Consider the following 15640-nt stretch of genomic DNA (forward strand, 5'->3'; position numbering starts at 1 on the left):
TGGTCCCGCCCTTCGGTGGCTTGCCGAGGATGTGTGTGCGTGACAACGGCCTTTGAAGAATACGGTGCGGTTCGCGACTACATGGTGTATGTGCACATTTGGATAGCGTCTTTGGGATTCCACTTTCCACCGCCACTTGGGGTTGGCTGGGACCACGTGACGGTCCTCGCCTTACCTACATCTCCTTACCCGCCTCATCGCCATCGCCTCTTCGCCGGGAGCACCATTGTGTTCTAGAGACATTGAGAAGGGCTCTGTTTCAGTCCCTGGGGGTGCCGTGAGTTTGAGCTAGGTTACCATCTTAAGATTTGATTGTAGGGTTGATTGCCCCATTGTTGTATGGTTCTTTTTGTGTGCTTTTAATATAATATTTGTTCATAATCCTTGGTGTGGTTTCATTATTGATTTGGATTGTTTCCTTTGGTGGTTTCCTGGATGGTTTCATTAGTGTTTGATTGTGACACGGAATAACATATGTATCTTTCTGCCGGGGTTCCTCTCGGGGTTCGGAGGTTACCGAGACCAGGGGATTGCAGAGGACCCCGTAACAACAGACACTGCACAGATATATATTTAGAATATATAGAAGATAATGTTTAAAAAACAAGGCAATTTCACTTACATTTTCGGATTCAGCGTTCAATTCTTTATAAGTGAGTGTATTTTGAGGCATGTGTGACTTCAAATAAAATTGTAAGCCAGGTAAAACGTTCGTTTCATTCCTTAGGGATACAACATGTAAAACTGGCCCAAACGTCAAAACTAAACTCGCTCATTTTAAGTCGTACAAGCTAATGCGATCACTCATTCTTCTGGGAAGAATCCCGTGCACATGCTGGTCACACTTATTACTCACCTAAGTCTTTATAAGTTCATCAAATACTGACACCGCGATTGACATTGGCTGAGGTAAATCATAAATGTTGATATCTCTTCTGAGGTTAAAAAAAACAATAAAAAAAACAGTTTTAAAGCATTATATTGTAACGATTTTGAGAAGTGTGTAACGAATTTGAGAAGTGTAACGGTTTTTGAGAAGTGTAACAATTTTGGAGGAAGTGTAACGAATGTGAAAACGTTACAATGTGAACGTTACAAAAGGTACGGTAACACCCTGTTAATGTAAATAATGGTCGCAGTCGGCCTCTTAGTTAATTCCATGAAACTTACACGCAGGTCACGATATATCTTTTAAATAGTGTATTTCCTTATTCCATGTAGGCTAAATATGTGTTTCCCACTAGATTGACTTTGCATTGTATCAAACAAAATAAGCGTAGGCCCTTCCAATTTCCCCAAAACCTCCCTTCCAATTGCCTTCCGCAATTTGGGCGGTTTTCTTCAAACCACCATTGGCCACGAGGTAGGTTTGGGGAAGAAAGGCGTGTCTCCACCTCGTCATAAGAGGGAAGGAGTGAACCAGCCCTAACAGCCAATCAACACCGCGGTGAGCGACCCGGTAGGCGTGCCCTCGGAGCCGGCGGCTTGATTTCGCCCGAGGTGATAAAAGCGACTGTAAGGGACTGCTTTGAGAGAGGCCTTGGGAGATGAGCAAAGAGACTGCACCAAGAGGCGGTGAGATGCGAAACGCTCCAAGCCAAAGAGGAGAGGTACTCGGCAAGGAAACCAGCTTTGGAGAGACACGCTGAAAGGAGGGAGACGGCTCCACCCCAAGAAGAGGAGCAGGTGTGCCGAACCAGCGCGTGACGTCTACCGGGGTACCGCAGCGGATACACGACGGAGGGTTTCCCGCCAAAACCGCGAGGAATTGCGAACTGCGGCCTCCCGACCTTGCCTCCCTCTCAAGCAATCCATCTCAAGCCCTACCTGCCTGCAATATCCCCTGTGTAAGTGTGAACGTCCTGTCCTACTCGTTGTCTTGGGGCTAAGTAAAAATGAATAGTGTAAGTTAACGATTCGCTGTGTTACTGCTTCTTCCATCCATTGCTTGTGTGTGTATAATAAAATCTGTTCTTCCTCCGTATTCTTCTTCTTCTTCTTTTTCATTCTCTTTCGGTCGCTTTAGAGATTTCCCGATTGAATATCTGTGGGGCGATCTGGTCAACGTCGGGTGGAATCGGGTTTTAATCGGGGAGTAACTGTTCGGACACGGTTAAATACACCACCGCTCGGTCAATATAACATCTAAAGCCGCGTCTGTAACATTTGGTGTCGAGGAGTTGGATTCGGACCTGGGACTAAATTTGTTAGGCCCAAATTTTGGAACACCAATTGTACTATTAGAGTAACAATTGGTGTCGAGGAGTTGGATTCGGACCTGGGACTAAAATTGTTAGGCCCAAATTTTGGAACACCAATTGTACTATTAGAGTAACAATTGGTGTCGAGGAGGGAGATCGGACCCGAAATCGGACCCGAAGCGCGCTTAACGCGCTCAAAATTACAAGCTGCCGAAATTTATTTTGTTTTATAAAGCAAAACCCGAATTTTGAGATTGCGCCATGGACAATCAAGGCGATCGAATGCCGGTGGGTGAGCTAGAGGAGGGGTTAGGAGTAACCCAGGATCAAATGGAGGGGAGCAATGAGGAGGCGGTTGAGGGGGTATCAGGTGCACAAAATGGCGCTCTCGCGCACATGGTTATTGCGGCACCAAATTTAGCCGCGCTCGTGGTCGCGGCAGCCGAGCCAGAGATGCCAGGGTACATGCGAGCCTTCATGGCCCAATTCATGGTGGAAATGCAGAGAGAAAACGACATTATGGAACGAATAGAAAACAGAATGAGGGCTGATAATGAGCGAATAACGAAAGAATGGGGAAACCAAATTGAAGCAATAACGAACGAATTGGGAAACCAAATTGAAGCAACAACGAACGGAATGAGGGCCGATAGGGAGGAAAGGGAGCAGAGGGACAGAGACCGCAAGTTGGGCGAAAGGGTCCCAGGGGTGCACGAGGAAGTAACGCGGGTCGAAAAGCGCCGGTTGAACGAAGTTGAGAAAAGCACGGGTACAATGACGGGGGTAGAAATCGCGACACGGGGTTTGGAAAAGCCGGCGACCGCTGAGGTAGAGGAAGGTGTTTTATTAAAGCCAACGGTCGTCGAGGTGAATAAAGAAAAAGCAGTGCTGGGAATTAAAATTGAAGAGATGACGGAGGTAGCCCGGGAATTGCAGGGAGAAATGGATTATGTACAAAGTCCCTGCTCACATCACGATGCTGTGCTTAACCCGAATGGAAGTTTGCAGGTTCGCGTGGAGAAAAGGATCCCCCAGGTGAGTCGTGCTGTTGTGTATTGTGCGGGGAGATTTTGTAAGAGGATGTTTGGCGACAAAAGAATTGTCGCGCGATTGGGATCGATATGGCACCCGGGCGTTGGTGAAGGGTCCCGTGTGAGTGGAAATGGCACGCGTGGGAGAAAAAAGTGTGCGTCGGCGAGTGGGTGTGTTATAAAGTGTGGGAGTGAAACCGAGTGCGAGCGAGAATGCACGTCGGGGTGTACGGAGTGTGACACGAATAGTGAGTTGGTGATGGCGCAGGTGCGAGAGGGCACATCGGAGCGCGAGTGTGAAACCGAGTGCGAGCGAGAATGCACGTCGGGGTGTACGGAGAGTGACACGAATAGTGAGTTGGTGATGGCGCAGGTGCGAGAGGGCACATCGGAGCGCGAGTGTGAAACCGAGTGCGAGCGAGAATGCACGTCGGGGTGTACGGAGTGTGACACGAATAGTGAGTTGGTGATGGCGCAGGTGCGAGAGGGCACATCGGAGCGCGAGTGTGAAACCGAGTGCGAGCGAGAATGCACGTCGGGGTGTACGGAGTGTGACACGAATAGTGAGTTGGTGATGGCGCAGGTGCGAGAGGGCACATCGGAGCGCGAGTGTGAAACCGAGTGCGAGCGAGAATGCACGTCGGGGTGTACGAAGTGTGACACGGAGAGTAAGGTGGTGGTGGAACGTGTGCGAGGAAGCACACCTGAGTTGGTCATGGCGCGGGTGTGGGAGAGCCCATGTGAGCGCGTTAGTGGGTGGATGCAAGAGTGCACGCCCATGGTGAGTGTTACGGAGGACGTAACGGAGGAGAGGTGTGGACCAAAGTGTGCGCGAGAGGTGTGGTGTGTAACAGGGAGAGCGTTGGTGGAATGTACGGACGGCGTTGGAACGCCAGGTTTTGTGAGGGTGAAAGGGGTAGCGTATGCTTGTAAGCATGCAAGTAAAGCACCGATGGTAACCGGTTTAGTGGTTAGAGCGACGGATAGCCGATGCGAGCACTCGGTGCGAGGGGTGCTTGGTTGGGTGCGAGGCCCGGCGCGGATCGATGCTGCGTCGCTTCTCTTCGAAGCGTCGTTGCCGATTCGGGCTTGGCCCCGCCCCGCACGGTCGAGTCCGGGCTTTGCCGGGCGAGGCGACCGGTCCGGTTCAAGGGCGAGTGGGAGGAGGCGGAACGGTGCCCCCTCGTGGGGACGGGGTTCCGACCGGGGGAGATTGAGCCATCGGGCCCGGGACCGCAAGGTGCCGCGCCGAGATGGTGCGTGGAGCCTCGGTCCAACCAAACCACCTCCCTTGAACCGAAAGCCGGACGGATTCAACCTGCAGGCGACCAAACCACCCGAATTCATTGCTCGGCTTTACGAAGCCGAGTTTAATGATGTCATGACGCACCGAGGCTAGGATATAGCGGACTGTGATGATGGTGATCGTGATAGTGATAGTGTTTTGATCCGAAATTTAGAAAAGTGAATAGAATTGGCAGTAAATGGAAAATTTTTGAATTGGTTGGAATTTGGACGAACAAAATTGATAGTGGAGAGACCCCCGATGTGGTGGGATGGCAAATCCACCATCCCTCACAGAGTGGGGCAAATGCGCAATAGTTTATGGGGTGTATGGCAGTGAAAACTAGCCCGGGTGGGTTAGGTTATATTGATAGGGATCTAGCGAAGATGACATTAGGTAACGTTAAGTTTAGTTAGTGACTGATACCTGTAGTGGGGACGCAGGTAGATTAGTGTGGATTATAATGACGTGGGAGCGCAATAGTTTAAAGGGACGACTGGGAAGCGCAAGTTTCAGAGGGGAGTAGTTAGCTGAGATGATGCCGTGTGTGTGTGAGAATTGAACAGGTGAGAATGGAACAGGTGTGATTGCACAGGTGTGCAACTGAACAGGTGTGTGGAGCAGTGTATGAGGGAGTAGTGGTGATTGCGTGTTGTGTTGACCAAATGGTCCAGGAAGAAAGGAGGGTGCAGGTGGCACCAGGTGTGAGGGCACAGGTGTGCAACAACAGGTGTATGTGGCTGTGTGGAATAAATGGTAGTGTGGAATATCTGGAGTAGTGGAATGGATGGTCGTGGAGTGAGAATGGTGGAAATTGTGGAGTGGAGTGGATGGTGCGAAGGTGTGAATGGGGGAAGAGTGGACCCCCATCACGGATACCCGGGGCGGGTAGTGTAAGTGTTAGGTAGAGGGTACAGGTAAATTGTGGTTGGATATTGGCATCTGTGGTGCGGGTGGCAGAATGGTATGTGGATGGGTGCATTAGTGTTGTGGAAATGGCTGGGCGTGTAGCCTGTTAGTGTGTGTAGTTGGTTTGGGCACTCCACCACTGTGAGGATGTCGGCCAGGTGAGGCCGCAGGTGGGCTCTGGGAGCCGGTAGTAGTTGTTGTGGATGGGGCCCGAGGATCCGGAGGACGGACCCGGGTAGCCCAGTGCCAGAGGGCACCATGGGGTGACAGAGCCAGGAGAGGGGCTGTCCCCAGTTAGTTAGGTTAGGGTGAGGAGCTAGGTAAGCTCGGGGGGCAACTACAGTGGTGGAGGTGTGCAGGTGGGTAGACCTGTTGGGAGAGCTAGACGTCGCAGCCCAGAAATTGTGCGAGGGCACCGGGAGATGAATCGGGGGAGTGAGACCCCAAATTGAGAAGCACCACAGTTTGGTCAATGGGAATTGGTTTTTAGAACCCATAGTGTAAGTTGGCCAATGGACTGGCAGGGAGAGACCCCGGGTAGTGTAAAGTGTGTTAAAGTCATTTAGAAAATAGTTAGGATGAAGGATCTCCTCGCACCATCTGCATCCACTCACCTGAGGTGACAGGTACTCCACACCATGCCATGTTTTGATTATTTTTTATGATGCAAATGTTTGGATTGTGAGACGCATCATGACGTGGGTGTGACATTGTGCGTAATTCCATCTCTCCCTCCTTATGAGGATTGATGATGAATTGGTGATGGCAAATTTTGAAGTAAAGGGATTGTGGAGACGAATTTGGTATAGGGGAAATATGGGGAAGACGTGACAGTAGTGACGAATTTGTAAATGTGTAGATTTTTGTACATATGGGGTAAGAACAAGGGTAGGGTAGGTGACAGGGGGGTGACGTACGGTAGGGACGAGCTTTCTCACTTCGCCCTCCGTACGCATTTCACCTTGCATTGCCTTATTGACGTGTACCCTTGTGACCTTACCCCTCGCTCAATTGTCTTTCTTTTGTCTCCCACATGACCTGTGCGCCATTGGGTGCCGATGGGAGCGTGCGTGAGGTGGCCATTGTGCGCCCGAGATTCCCAGAACCAGCATGCATTGCGTTGATGTACCACTGTATGGACCGCTGTTCTGCGGCCAAGTACCACTTGATGGACCCCAGGTTCTGGGGCAGGGCACCTCTGTTGGAGACCGGCCATAGTGGCCAGGGAATCTTGCTTGCGGACCTCGGTAAGGTGGCACCTATGCCAAACAGGTGGACCACCCTTAGTTGGCCCCTGAGGCCCTAAATAAAAATGGACACAAGTTGTGCTTTTTATTATGTCCAAATAGGCCGCATGAAGCCAGAAGACGTCGGGAAGAACATCGGCCCAGCAGAGAAAGAGAAGACCACCACCAGTTGTTTTGTTGTGTTTATTATGAACCATGGTGACTGCGCACCGAGTGGTGTTTTTGGTGCTTTGTGGTGCTTTTGGGTGCTTTGGTGGTATTGGTACTGGTGCATCGATGCAATGCGTGCTGTCTCCTCCCTCCCAACAGGAATTTCTTTCTCTTGTTCCCTAAAAAAAAAAAAAAAATAATAAAAAAACACAGGTCCTGGGTTGCGTTGTAAATAAGAAATCACGTCATTGTAAATAATGCTCCCCACCGTAAATGTATAGTTTGAGAATAATTCCGTAATTCGGTTAGCTGTGGGCTTGAGTCTGTTAGACAGGGTGCAATGCAATAGGGGGACATACTTATTTGTGTTTTAAAATTGTCACACTCAGGGTCAGGTTAATTGTAGAGGGAATTACACCTACGTGTCACACTAAGTTAAAGTTTAATAGGCCCGAGGGCGGGCCTGAAGAAAGGAGGGTGCAGTGTAACGATTTTGAGAAGTGTGTAACGAATTTGAGAAGTGTAACGGTTTTTAAGAAGTGTAACAATTTTGGAGGAAGTGTAACGAATGTGAAAACGTTACAATGTGAACGTTACAAAAGGTACGGTAACACCCTGTTAATGTAAATAATGGTCGCAGTCGGCCTCTTAGTTAATTCCATGAAACTTACACGCAGGTCACGATATATCTTTTAAATAGTGTATTTCCTTATTCCATGTAGGCTAAATATGTGTTTCCCACTAGATTGACTTTGCATTGTATCAAACAAAATAAGCGTAGGCCCTTCCAATTTCCCCAAAACCTCCCTTCCAATTGCCTTCCGCAATTTGGGCGGTTTTCTTCAAACCACCATTGGCCACGAGGTAGGTTTGGGGAAGAAAGGCGTGTCTCCACCTCGTCATAAGAGGGAAGGAGTGAACCAGCCTTAACAGCCAATCAACACCGCGGTGAGCGACCCGGTAGGCGTGCCCTCGGAGCCGGCGGCTTGATTTCGCCCGAGGTGATAAAAGCGACTGTAAGGGACTGCTTTGAGAGAGGCCTTGGGAGATGAGCAAAGAGACTGCACCAAGAGGCGGTGAGATGCGAAACGCTCCAAGCCAAAGAGGAGAGGTACTCGGCAAGGAAACCAGCTTTGGAGAGACGCGCTGAAAGGAGGGAGACGGCTCCACCCCAAGAAGAGGAGCAGGTGTGCCGAACCAGCGCGTGACGTCTACCGGGGTACCGCAGCGGATACACGACGGAGGGTTTCCCGCCAAAACCGCGAGGAATTGCGAACTGTGGCCTCCCGACCTTGCCTCCCTCTCAAGCAATCCATCTCAAGCCCTACCTGCCTGCAATATCCCCTGTGTAAGTGTGAACGTCCTGTCCTACTCGTTGTCTTGGGGCTAAGTAAAAATGAATAGTGTAAGTTAACGATTCGCTGTGTTACTGCTTCTTCCATCCATTGCTTGTGTGTGTATAATAAAATCTGTTCTTCCTCCGTATTCTTCTTCTTCTTCTTTTTCATTCTCTTTCGGTCGCTTTAGAGATTTCCCGATTGAATATCTGTGGGGCGATCTGGTCAACGTCGGGTGGAATCGGGTTTTAATCGGGGAGTAACTGTTCGGACGCGGTTAAATACACCACCGCTCGGTCAATATAACATCTAAAGCCGCGTCTGTAACAATATGTATCAAACGATACATTTTATGAAACGGGGAAACCGAATACACACTTTGGTGATTTTAAAATGACAGAATATGTCTTTATTAGAAAAAAAAAAGAAGAACCTTGAAGACGATACTGCTAACAAAATACACCGCTCTAACGCATAACCACGAGTTTAAACTACATTTACAACAAATATGAAAACTATTTTCATATCACAATGTTAAATATAGAATATATAGAAGATAATGTAAAAAAAAAAAAAGAGCCTCATCTTCCAATGGTAAAAAATCCTTCAAAAAATTCCTGGATCCGAAATAATATCCTGAGCTTCACCAAAAACTAATCAATTCTTCCTTATCCCAAGGGAAATCATCCCACCAACTTTCATTCAAATCCGTTCAGAACCTTTCCAGATATCCTGTTCACACACGCACACACACACACACACACACAGACACACACACACACACACACACACACACACACACACACACACACACACACACACACACACACACACACACACACACACACACACACACACACACACACGGACGGACACGATCGAATGCATTACTCCCTGGCGGGAGTAAAAAAAGGATTTTACCCTGAATCCTGCACCTTCTCACATTTTTAGCTCACCTGGAACATAGTTCAGGTAAGGTATTACATTCGCATTGTGTGGTGGCAATCATTTAGTTAGTCAGTCAGTCTGTAAAATACTCGGATCTCCTCCGAAACTACACACAAGATTTTATTTACGGCATTTGAAAAAATCAGGATCTAAGGGGTCTACCTGGGGACAAAGTGGGTCCAGGTTTGAACCCCCAAAATAGGTATTTGCTTTCTTCACCGAAACTACAATCACGATTTCGATGAAACCTTACCACAAGCTTCATCACCCGTGAAGCTAAAACGAATACGGTAGTCTTATTTTCACCAAACTTTGTAGAACTTCTGAGGACCAAGGCCTCCTGATGTTTTGCAACTACCATCAAAAATGCACATTAAGGAGGTCAATTTATAGGTCAAAGGTCATTACCATTCCATTCCTTTCCTGTCACACCTGCATATCTTGTAACCTGCAACTATGAGCTCAATCATCACAAAGTACTGCCGTTTCAAGCTCCTCCATATTATTATTTAAACGCCCTTGACATTGGTAGAGTACACCTTTAATTCCTTTCCTGTCATTTTTCTAATCTTCCACCCCTTATTGGCTTATTCCATCCTCCATTCCCACTGCAAGTATTCCTGTACCACTCATATTAAGGTTCCACCCATATTCCACCCACCCACCTCCCCTCACATCCGGAATCTTGGCATCATCTTTGACCAAACCCTCTCCTTCGACAAATACACTAAACAGATCACAAAGACAGCCTTCTTTCACCTGAAAAACATCACCCGTCTCCGTCCATCCCTCTCCTCCGTGGCTGCAGAAACCCTCATCCACGCCTTCATCACTTCCCGTCTGGACTACTGCAACAGCCTCCTCTTTGGTTCACCCTCAACAATCACCAATAAACTCCAATAAACTCCAAACTCCAATAATCACCAATTTAGAACTCCGCTGCCCGTCTACTCACCCATTCCCGGACCCGTGACCACATCACCCCCGTCCTTTACAAGCTTCACTGGCTCCCCATCTCCCAGAGAATCCAGTACAAAATCCTCCTCTTGACCTACAAAGCCCTCCATAACCTGGCCCCATCCTACCTGGCTGACCTCCTCTCCAGACACACTCCCACCCGCAACCTCCGCTCTGCTGGTACCAACCTCCTGACCCCCCCCCCCCCCATCCGGACCAAATTCAGATCCTGGGGGGACAGGGCCTTCTCCATCGCTGCTCCCACCCTCTGGAACTCACTACCTCACACCATCAGAGACTCCTCCTCACTCACCACATTCAAAACGTCACTCAAGACCCACCTGTTCAACACTGCATTCAACATTTAACCCACAGCATCTAACCCCTGACTATCTCCTCTCCTTCTCCCTCCTTTGTGCTTTGAATATTTCCCTATTGACTCTTCTTTTTTGCAATTGTTTTTATGTTTTGCTATGCATTATGTTTTGCACTCTGTCAAAGCGTCTTTGGGCTTCCTGAAAAGCGCTATATAAAATAAATGCATTATTATTATTATTATTATTATTCCTGAAAGAATTCCTTTTGCACCCAAAATGATTCCCACTACTTCCTAAATGTGAAAACTTGCTGCAAGCACCATTTTCCATTTTCACTTTTTTCATTTTCCATTTTCCAAAGCACCATTTTCCCCATTGCTTTCACAAACCCATTGCTTTCACGAGGATACTCATTACCCTTTTACCATATTTCAACTCTTTAGAGTAAACCTTACCTATTTTGTTTGCTCCTGCATGTACAACTACCTGAGATTATTCCATACATCCTTTGTTCAATATCAATCACCAGAGCTCCCTCTAGGAAGAAAACCACTCAATATTTTACATATTGGGAGAACTCAGTCCACAGTGGACAGCAATCGGCACCGATGCAGAAAATTCATCATCAGCTACAAAGTTCCCATAGCAAAGGTTTTTCTCTTTCCCCTTACCGAATAATTTTACAAGTTTTTTTTTTTTACATACCTGCCTCATGTTGGATACTGCAAGACCCTTTGGTATTACACATGACGTATTATGTAAACCTGTTTCCGTTTCCGGGTCGGAGGAGTCAGTTGTTCCATGATGCCCTGCAGCCGAAGGCTTGCGTGTTCGGTCATGGTGTTGTTTGAATAAACTCAGATGTTCATTTCTGCCTCCTTGAACTTTTAACATGGCGTAGTCGGCAAAAGGAACATTCTGCGCAGCTCTGGGTGTGATCATCGGTTCCAATCCAAGCTGATAACGGTGGATGGCAGCGGATTGACTTTCGATTTCCGTCCGTCGTCATCGTTCGAGGGAAGGGGATTTCTCACGTTCATGTCTTTCACTTCTCAGTGAGCACGTGTAACACACAGACATGCCTCCCAAAGAGAAACCTGCGGAGCACTCTCAGGATGTGACCTCGTTGGTGGTTATTATGAAGGACATGATGGCGATGCAGCAACGTGCTATGTTGAACCAACAACAGGCCGCGGCTGATCAACAGCAGGCACACATGCAGGAAATGAAACTGCTGCGTGAGGCCATAGCAGGCCGTCGTGGAACGTCGGTGACGATGGTGTTGCAGATCGTCAAAACACCCCTGAGGCATCATCTTTATCTGCTCCGAAATTCTTGGTGAAACAACCACCAGTGTTATCTATATATATATAAAACACAGTTTGTGTGTGTGTGTGTGTGTGTGTGTGTGTGTGTGTGTGTGTGTAATGTTACCGATAGACTCATAAACGGAGAGGCTTACGTACTTGATATTTGACATAGACATGGCCATTGAGCCTGGGACGAACATGGCCGAACTCAAAATATTTGACGATCCATATTTTTTATTCATATTTACCTCAGCGCATTTCAGCGAAGTACCCGCTAATCTCAGCCGGTTCCAGAGCAGCTCGCTGATTCGCTCAGAGCGATCACGTGATGTTCCATTACCGCCGCCAGACTGATTCGCTCAGAGCGATCACGTGATGTTCCATCCCGTCACACGTCACACGTTTTTTCACCTTTTATGCGATCGTGTTTGCTATCGATTTTGTGCGATATGAATTAAATGTCTTTGAAACAGCTGTGAAACGTCTTTCCACAACCTTCCGTAACCGATTGGAGCAGTTTATTGCCGCACAAAACGAGATCCGCGCAGCGAGTTGGTCGAGTCGTGCTGACCAAGATGGTGACACGGCGGCTTCACTTTTCACGGAGTATGAGCGTTCTATATACGTATTTTCAATTCAGTGCGCCCGTGATTTGTGGCATAGACATGACCATTGGGCCTTCACGGTGTAATTTGTGCGAGGCTTTTGTCCGAGTGAGCTTGAGTCGAGAGGGCGAATGTACGGGTTGGGAATGTACGGGTCTCCCTTCCCCCGCCCGGCAACGCCGGTACTGGAGGACGTCACAGGATGGGTGAGTCTCCAAAATCCGCTTCGTGCTGTTGCGAATATGCAGGACTATGTCCGATTGTTGTGCTGCTCTCCGACCATGAGAACTGCAACGTCATTGTTGACTGGCCATCCCCTTCCCTCCCCCTTCCCCTCCCCCCTCCGTCCCCCCTTCCCTTCCCCCTCCACCCTACCCCCTCCACACTACCCCTCCCCTTCTCCTCCCCCTCCCCTTCTCCTCCCCATCCCCTTCTCCTCTCCCCCTCCATTTTCCCCCTCCCCCTCCCTTTCCCCCCTCCCTCCTCACCCTCCCTTTTCCCCCTCCCTCCTCACCCTCCCTTTTCCCCCATCCCCCCTCCCCCTCCCTTTCCCCCTCCCTCTCCCCCTCCCACTCCCCTCCACCTCCCTCTCCCCTCCCCTCCCACTCCCCTCCCCCTCCCTTCCCCCTCCACCCTACCCCCTCCCCTTCTCCCCTCCCCCTCCATTTTCCCCCTCCCCTCCCCCACCCTTCTCCCCTCCCCCCCTCTTCTCCCCTCCCCCCCCGTTCCCCTCCCCTCCCCTCTCTCCTCCCCTCCCCTCCCCCGCCCAGCAATGCCGGGTACTTCTGCCGGGTCCCCCCTCCCCCCTCCCCCTCCCCCTCCCCCCTACCCCCTCCCCCTCCCCCTCCCACTCCCCCCTCCCCCTCCCCCACCCCTCCCCCCTCCCCCCTCCCACCCCCTCCCACCCCTCCTCCTCCCCCCTCCCACCCCCTCCCCTCTCCCATCCCTCACCCTCTCATCCCTCACCCTCCCATCCCTCACCCTCCCCATACCCCCCTCTTCCCTCTCCCCTCCCCCCTCCGGCCCCTCCCCTCTCCCCTCCCCTCCCCCCTCCTCCCCTCCCGCCTCCCACGCCTCCCCCCTCCGATCTCTCACCCGCCCCATCCCCCCCTCTTCTCCCCTCTCCCCCTCCCCCTCCCATTCTTCTCCCCTCCCCCCCGTTCCCCTCCCCTCCCCTCCTCCGCCCGGCAATGCCGGGTACTTCTGCTAGTCCGAGTATACGACCTTGTGGGATTTCAAGGCATGGAGAGAACAAGGGGATGATTACTACCTCATCGCACGTCTCGGTCGTATGCAAGCTCGTGAGCAGTTAGCAACTCTTCGGAACTGTCTGACATTGGGCATGAGATCAGTCCTCAAGAATGCCATTGATATCGATTTCACATCGGACATACTTTCTGTCAGGGATGTTCTCGCCAGCATCGAAGCACATCTACGAGGACAGTGGCACATCATCCACGATCTGGTTGATTTTCATGAGCGGCATCAAGGGGAGGGAGAGACCTTCGACCCATTTTATTGTGCACTAAAGGAGATTGCTGCCAATTGTGATCTCTCAACCATGACTGTTGAACAACAGTTTGTTATTCAGATCATCACTGGCATGTCTGATTCAGAGGTGCATCGTAAGCTTATGGCTGAGAGAGATCTCACACTACAACGTACTCTGGACATGTGCCGTAGTGAGGAAGCCAGCAGGAAGGCTGATGATATGATGGCCAGACGTCAGACCCGGGCTGTCATTGCTAAAAACTCTCGTCGACCATTTTATGGTCGCAGTCAGTCCTGACCTGAGACCACCAATTGTGGAAATTGCAGGGGCGATGCCCACAAGAATTCAAAGAGCTGACCGGCTCATGATAGGAAGTGCCAGAAGTGCGGCACCATGGCCCACTTTGCACGTGTATGTCGAAAATTGAAGGGGGACAAGCCTGCATGGAGAGCTAAACAGCACAATGACAACAAGCAACCACCAGCTGTTCGGCGGATTGTCTTGGTCGCTGATGTGTTTCGCACATTGCAGAGGAAGCAACATTCACCGCAGATTCGTGTCGACATCGACAACTTTGAGGGTGATTATATTGAAGGAGCCGGGGCTCCCACGTCGATCGGAAGAATGGACGCGACAAAAAGCTAGAATTCATCTGAGTTGCTTTAATGAAATCAAACACTCAGGCACTCTGAAAAACCGTTTATCAGTCAGCAATATATATCTATTCCGCCAGGGGGTTTGCCCAGGCCCGGCGCCAGGGGGCGTGGCCCAGCGTCCTGGCTGCGGCCTGGCAAGTTGAGGGCGAGCCTGGGCGTCCTGGACGAGCCCGGCATGGTGATCGCTCCGCGTCCTTGATAGGTGCAAGGCGATTGTGAAAACTCAGCGGCAGCCGCTACACACGTCCCCCCAGAATCGACTTGCACCGGCAGGGTCAATTTGAGGGGGGTCCTGATGACCCGGCCGAAGCGACCCCTGGCGGGTCGTGGGAGGGGGTCCGGTGAGGTGGTGGGCGGTCGAGTGGGGGGCACCGTGGACGGGGGACGGCCTCGCCGCGGCGGAAGGGCCACCCGTGGTGGGTGGTCGACGTCCACGTGCGCCGGCTTGAGGCGGTCCACAGCAATCCGGTCCGACCTGCCGCCGATGTCGATGACGAACGACTTGTCGTCCCGTCGCAGCACCCGGAAGGGCCCGTCGTACGGCGGCTGGAGTGGCCACCGATGTGCGTCGTGACGCACAAAAACATACTCCGCTGTGCGGAGTGCTGGGGGGACGTAGGACTGGGGGTCACCGTGGTGGGATGTTGGCACGGGGGCAAACCGTCGGGCGGCCTCCTGGAGGTCCGAGCGCTGGTGAGCTGCGGACCAGGGACTGGTAGCGTCGGGCACAAATTCGCCCGGGACGCGTAGCACCTGGCCATAGACAAGCTCGGCGGTGGATGCCTGGAGGTCCTCCTTGGGGGCCGTGCGAAGGCCCAAAAGGACCCACGGCAGCCGGTCGGCCCACCCGACGTCTTGAAGGCCGGCCATGAGCGCGGCCTTCATGGAGCGGTGGAATCGCTCGCACAACCCGTTTGCTTGGGGGTGGTAGGCCGTAGTACGGTGGAGCTTGATCCCCAGGTTGCGGGCGACCGCGCCCCACAGCTCGGAGGTGAACTGTGGACCGCGGTCTGACGAGATGTCCGCCGGTGCGCCGAAGCGGGCGACCCAGGTGGCGATGAAAGCCTGCGCCACGTCGGCGGTGGTGGTGGAGACGAGGGGAACGGCCTCCGGCCACCTGGTGGTCCTGTCCACCATGGTGAGCAGGTGTGTGAACCCCCGTGACGGGGGGAGGGGGCCCACCAGATCCACGTTG

Source organism: Myxine glutinosa, chromosome 11 (genome assembly GCF_964187855.1).
Source record: "Myxine glutinosa chromosome 11, kmMyxGlut1.1, whole genome shotgun sequence".
Taxonomy (NCBI): domain Eukaryota; kingdom Metazoa; phylum Chordata; class Myxini; order Myxiniformes; family Myxinidae; genus Myxine; species Myxine glutinosa.